The 6655-nt window shown below is 41.8% G+C and overlaps 1 pseudogene; it reads left to right on the top strand.

The window, feature by feature from the left end:
- Positions 1–245: 245 nt before the first annotated feature.
- LOC109444433 (microtubule-associated protein RP/EB family member 1) lies at positions 246–1027 on the top strand (annotated as a pseudogene).
- Positions 1028–6655: the final 5628 nt, after the last annotated feature.

Consider the following 6655-nt stretch of genomic DNA (forward strand, 5'->3'; position numbering starts at 1 on the left):
ATGGATGGATGGATGGATGGATGGATGGATGGATATAGAGAAAGAGATAGAGGTAGAGATAGAGAGATAGAGATGATTAGAGATAGAGATAGAGATAGAGATGGGGTGGAGGTTTAAGGCATGACACTTTCCCAGGGGTATGAACACTTAAAAATAAAATATAAGCGGTCGGGCAGTTTGAACGAGATGAAGACAGAACCGGACCTGGGCTCAGGCAGTGGACGTGGTTCCCCTGAGAACCAAAGATGGCAGTGAAGGTATATTCAACGTCGTTCACCAGCAATAACCTAAGTCGACTTGACACGCTGGCCTGGATCAATGAGTCTCTGCATTGAATTTGGCAAAGATCAAACAGTTGTGCTCAGGGGCTGCCTGTTGTCAGCTTATGGACATGCTGTTCCCTAGCGGCATTGCCTTGAGGAAAGTGACATTCCAAGCTAAGCTAGAACACGAGTACATCCAGAACTTCAGAATACTACAAGAAGGTTTTAAGAGGATGGGTGTTGACAAAATAATTCCTGTGGACAAATTAGTGAAAGGAAAGTTTCAGGACAATTTTGAATTCGTTCAATAGTCCAAGAAGTTTTTAATGCAAACTATGATAGAAAAGACTATATGACCCTGGAGCTGCCAGACAAGGTCCAGAAACTGCAGGGGCCCCATCCCTTGTTGCTCCAGCTCTGAACAAACTGACGAAACCCCTCAGCCCTAGTACTGCATCTCCACAGAGGCCCATTGGGACGCACAGAGCCGCTGCAACCTCTAAGGCTGGCCCGGGTGTGGGGTGACAGGATCCTGGCGTGGGCGATGGGGATGACAAAGCAGCCGAATTGGTGCAGCAGGTCAACATATCAAAACACCGTCGAAAACTTGGAGAAAGAGAGACATTTCTCCTTACACTGAATTGACTCGCCAGGAGAACGACGGCGGAAACAAGCCTGTATTGCAGAGGATTGTGGAAATTCTCGATGCCACAGATGGCGGCTTTGTGACACCTGATGAAAGGGTCCCACGGGAGGAACATTGAATTCTTCCCTCCAGATCACGTGCTGAACTGTACAATACTCCCTTTTATTATTCTTAGAGGACTCACTCCTTTCTTTTCATGAGCAAAAAGTACCTCTTCTCAAAGTGCACTTTGCAGAAGTTTCACTCCTTTTCCAATAAGCTTGAGTTGAGAGCTTTTACCTTGAAGCAAAGCAGAATCAACACCTAGTTGGTTCACTGAGGGAACAAAGCGGCTGAACATGGGGCGCACCAAATGGAGGTTGGCAACACTGATGACTGGAGAAGGTGTGTTTATGTGACATGCTGAGGTGGGGCCCTACAGGAGATGGGTGCACACCCTTTTACCAAGCTCAAAGCCCCCTCCTCAATGTAAACACTGATTTGAATTTTAAGCTAATGTGAAATATTGGCAGAGAACATTTTAATAAGAGCCTTAAGAGTTAGACTTGAATAGAGTAGAATAGAACAGAACAGAACAGAATAGAGTAGAACAAAACAAAATCCTTTATAAAGGAAATCCCTCTATGTGGAAATGCTTGAGACGGCTCAAATTTGCCAGCTACATGGCAGAGCCAGCCCTGAAACAGGTTTTCTGACTCCAAATCGTCATCCTGCACTTGTACATGGCATTATATAGCCTTAGGGAAATATAGATAATGAGTTACTACTGCTTTAAAAAATTTATTCTAAGACACAAAACCTGCTGTAGAACCAAAGATGTGTTAAATAATTTGGGGGCAATGACAGCAACATTCAGACAATTGAGAAGGGGTAACACTATATTTTTTGACTCACAAAACCATTTTCCTATAACCCAAATTCAGTTTAAATCTACACAACAGCTGCTGGTAGTATTACACAATTCCCTAGAGACACATCCTCCTGAAGACAGAAATTTAAATAACTGCCTCAAATCCTGGTGACTTTTGGCCATCAGCAATGACCTTGAGGCTAATCAGACCTCCATTTTCTGTATGTTACAGATACCCAGAAGTGCCAAGTATGTTTAGGTGGGCTCCTCCTGGAGTGACATTCATTTTTAAGCTATAAAACCACAGCAACAATTTCCATATAAAATTTGGGTAAATCCAGTTTGTATGCTATTTGTTTTTATTAGCATGGATCGCATTACGAAACGAGCTATAAAAAGTTAAACGAGCAGCATGGACAGACTTTTCCCACTCCCAGGTCACTGCAGGTGCTGAGATCAAGTAATGCACATGGGAACATTTTTGCTGTCCCTCTGTAATCACCGGAGCCATATGAACTTGGGATGCCAGTTGGCTCTGTAAGTCAGATGTTAGCTGTGGTTTCATAGCCACTTCAGATCTAAATGAGATGGGTGCACACCCTTGTACCAAGCTCAAAGCCCCCTCCTCAAAATCCTTCAGCTTCCACAGCTTATATTTTTCTATTGTCTGTGGCCTCCAATTCCCTGCTTCTGCTAAAATTTTGTTTTTCACTCTGCATCTGTTGATCTCCACTCTGGAACTGACCCAAACTTGGTACCCACTCACCGAAATCCCCACCTTCAAACCTAGTTCAAATAATTATACTTACTATTAACAACTAAGGTTTATTGAGTGTTTGCTGTATATCAGAGGTTATTCAAAGCACCAATGTGCATTACCTCATTTGATCCTCTCAACAACCCTTTGAAAAATATTCAGAACTGTTACCTGTAACAGAATTAAGATTTGGAGATCACAGGAAAGTGACATCACATTCTGCATAAAAGAAAAATAAGATAAAATTGTGTCAGTCAGTCTGGCTGCCCTGGTCTTCAGTTTCTCACAGGCTGTCTCTGTCCCCCGCAGCAACCCCGTCTGTACCCCCATCTTGTTTGTTTTTATTCTCTCCCATCCCAAACTTCCTTCTCACTTTTTCTGTCTGGGACCAGTATAGGAACCTCTTCTTACGCAGGAAAGTGTTGCTTCTTGAGAGCACCTCCTTCCAAATTCACACCTACAAAACGACTGGGGTGCTCAGCAGAACACGGCAACTTGCTCCCCACAGCAGTCGTTTTCCTTAGAAGCCTGTTGGCTTATACATAGAAGGTTTGGTTGATATCGCTGTTATGGTTCTTCTGATTGTTGTTATACCTATAACCCCCAAGAAACCAAACCAAACATCAAGAATAGAATTGACTGACTCTGGGTGGTGAACATGCAATGTGATATATAGATGATGTATTACAGAACTGTACACCTGAAATCTATGTAACTTTACTAACAATTGTCACCCCAATAAACTTTAATTAAAAAATAAATAGAACTGGAACCACTTGTGGACAGTGTTAATATTTTTAACTTAATTCTTTTGCATGGATAGTGCATTTTCATGTTCTAAATTCAAAGAGTTCATATGCATACATATATATATATATATGTACATATATAAAGGAAGATATATATGTATCTTCCTTGATCCTGGTACCCCCCCTCCAACCACTGAGTTCCTTCCTCCAAGGGTAAACAATTTTATTAATATGGTGTGTAAAGGATATTTTAGGCATCTACAAACATATCCTTATAGATTTCACCCTTCCTCTTTTTTATTACAATGCTTTTAAATGGTAGTATGCTGTACCACCATTAGGCACTTTTCTTCTCTCACTCAACAATAGCTCTCGGTGGTCATTCCACATCAGTACATAAAGGACGCTCCATTCTTTGTTACAGCTGCATAGTATTCTCTTAAGTTTCATAATGTACATTACCATTCTCCAAAAGGGGGCCATTTAGGTTGATTCCAATGTTATGCTATTATAAGCTATAATAAATTAGTATTTTATACATACATCATCTCACATATGGGTAAGGGAAAACGGCTTTTGAAATAAAATTGTAAGTGCTATAAGGGGGAACAGAACCTATTTGCAAAGCTCAATAGATGTAGCAGGTCTCATATCTCACAAAAGAGACATAACATTCATCTTCCTTTCTGTCATTTCTCATGGCTTCTTCACTCATCTCCTGCTTCTCTTCAGTCTCAGAGGAAAGCTGGCTGCATCAATGATGTTTTTTTCCATCAGTTATCCTCCCCCCTTTTTGCTTGCTGCTTCAATCCCTCCCTCTGAACTCATTCCTTCCCCTCACTCTACAAATATATGAAGTATGCCAAGCCAGAAACCAACCAAACAACCAACCATACTTCCCTGATGCTGTTAGCTCATGGTTGTCTAGTTGGCTTTCTGTAAATGAATAATTGTTGAGCACTCATTGTGTGTCCAGCACTGTTCTGAACTCTTTACAAGGATTAAGTAATTTAATTCCTGATTACACTATAAAGAAGGTTTGATATTATCTTGCCCATGATTTACAAATGAGGAAACAGGCACAGAGAAGTTAAGTGATTTGCCCAAGATCACACAGCTAGCACATAATGGAGCCAGAATTTGAACACAAGCTTGATGACTACAATCACCCTTGTTCCCCACTTCTCAAGAGAGTCCTCTCCACTAGTGTCTCTGCTTCTCGCCTCTGACTCACTCCTTAACCCTCCATTCTCCTGTAACAAACTTCTACTCTTGCCATTCCACCGAAGCTATTCTGGAAAATTACCAGTGACTTCCTAAGCACCTAAACCTAAAGAACGTTATTTACAAACATTATTTTCTAGTCATTGTGCCAAAAAAAAACACACAAAAAAAAACACACACAAATAGAAAATTACACAATTCTTACACTCAAAGAGCTAACAGTTTAGTGGAAGACTGCAAAAAGATAATTGCGATACAATGGAATCTGTCTGAAAACTTAAATATGCACAAGACATAGAGGAGCATTTACCCCACCCTGAGTGGCCCAAACATGTTTTGTGAGGGGATGGCACCTGAACAGCATTTTGAAGAGTGAACAATAATTTTCCAGGCAGGTAAACGTAGAAAGAGTGTTCCAGAAAGATTGTGAAGAACAGATATTGTTGGAAAGACTCTAGTTTGATCCTGTGGGGAATAAGCATCATCCTAAAAAGAGGATGGGAGTTGGAGGGTGGGACGACTAGAAGAGGATAGGTGAGAGAAGAGTCTGGAGAGTTGAGAAGTAACTCTCCAGTGTCGTAAACATCCTGCCAAGGACCCAGTCGGCACACCAACCACCAACGAGGGAAGCAGCCAGACACCACCTCAAGTCCTCCCCATTCAACTCTGTCGCCCTCGGAGCTCTTGTGCCTGTTACAAGTCTAGTTCGTTCCCTTTTGTAATTATTGTAAAAATATTCCACCTGGTTTTTCCATCTGCATTGTCTTTCCACCCTACCCACCACCACCAGGCTTGGCTTCCTGCTGGTAGAATGCGTGCCACGTCCCTGTTTAACTACTGCTATGGTTTCCCACTCAAATCTGACATTTCAGCTCCTCCATGATCTGAATCCAAGTCCCTTCCTTTCTCCCATCTCCTCCGCCCCTCTGCCCACGCTCCATGCCAGTGAAACGGATCGCCCAGCTCGTCCTCGTCCACTCCCAGAGCGTGTCTGCTTAGATGCCCCACCAATCCCACTGCCCCATGGTATCTCATCCAAGAATCCTTCTTCCTGGACCCACACCCCTCCAGGAGCAGCTCTGTCCTCTTCTAGACTCTTGTGGTGTTTTATCTGTACCTCTCTTTGGGCCTACTTAGCAATGGAATTATGTGTATCTTTACTCATCCAACACTCAACAAGTTATTATTCAGAATCCACTATATGCCAAACACTGTGCTAAGTGCTGAGTATACAGTGGTGCTCAAAATAGGGTGAGGGGCAATCCCCCCAGGAGACATTTGGCAATGTCTAGAAACACTTTTGTTTGTTGAAACTGGGGGCAGAGGGGTGTTTTTGGCATCTAGTGGATGGAGGCCAGAGATGCTGCTAACTAGTCTTTACAAAACATACAACAGCCCCCACAACAAAGAATTATCTGGCCCCAAATGTCAATAGTGACAAGGTTGAGAGACCCTATATTAGGTTTTTTTTGAAAAAGCACTTTGGGGTGGGAGAAGTGCTGTTTATTGTTTAGTTTAGTACCCTTCAAAACACCTAGCATAGTGACTTGATACGCGGTAGCTCCTAAATATTTGTAGGAATAAAAATGGTCCCCATAGGATGTAGGGAAGAGATACGTTTTCATTAGGAAAAGCAGTAAGAAATATTAGTTAATTTCAAAGGGGAAATCATTGCCTAAACTTCTCCACTACGGGTATGGTAGGTTAAGTTAGGGTTTCATGCTCCATGTTGTTTTCTTCATTTTAATATTTGTCATATAAATCCACTAACGCACATAATTCATTGGGAAAGCAAGGGATTAATTAGGCAATTTCAAGGTGCATAAATACATTAATATTAACAAAATATATATGGTGATGGGGGAACACATTAAGGACCATAAATCAAAGGTAATACAGCAGAGCAAACTCACCAGTGGAAAACAGGCTGGCCATGTCTAGAACTATTCTTTTGTATTTCTTAATGTGACAGATTCCTGGCTCAATCCTCCTATTCATTACAGGGCTATTAATTTCATCATAGCACCTTACGTGAACTTGCTTTATTGCATTTTGAGCATAATGTGAAGGGTCATGAGAGGTCACTCACTGTCAAGGCATGACTTGGCATCCACAGCTTTTGAAATGGTTCCTGTGCATACAGTGAAGGTAAACATCTGGCAATGG

The sequence above is a fragment of the Rhinolophus sinicus genome, linkage group LG03 (genome assembly GCF_036562045.2).
Source record: "Rhinolophus sinicus isolate RSC01 linkage group LG03, ASM3656204v1, whole genome shotgun sequence".
Taxonomy (NCBI): Eukaryota; Metazoa; Chordata; class Mammalia; order Chiroptera; family Rhinolophidae; genus Rhinolophus; species Rhinolophus sinicus.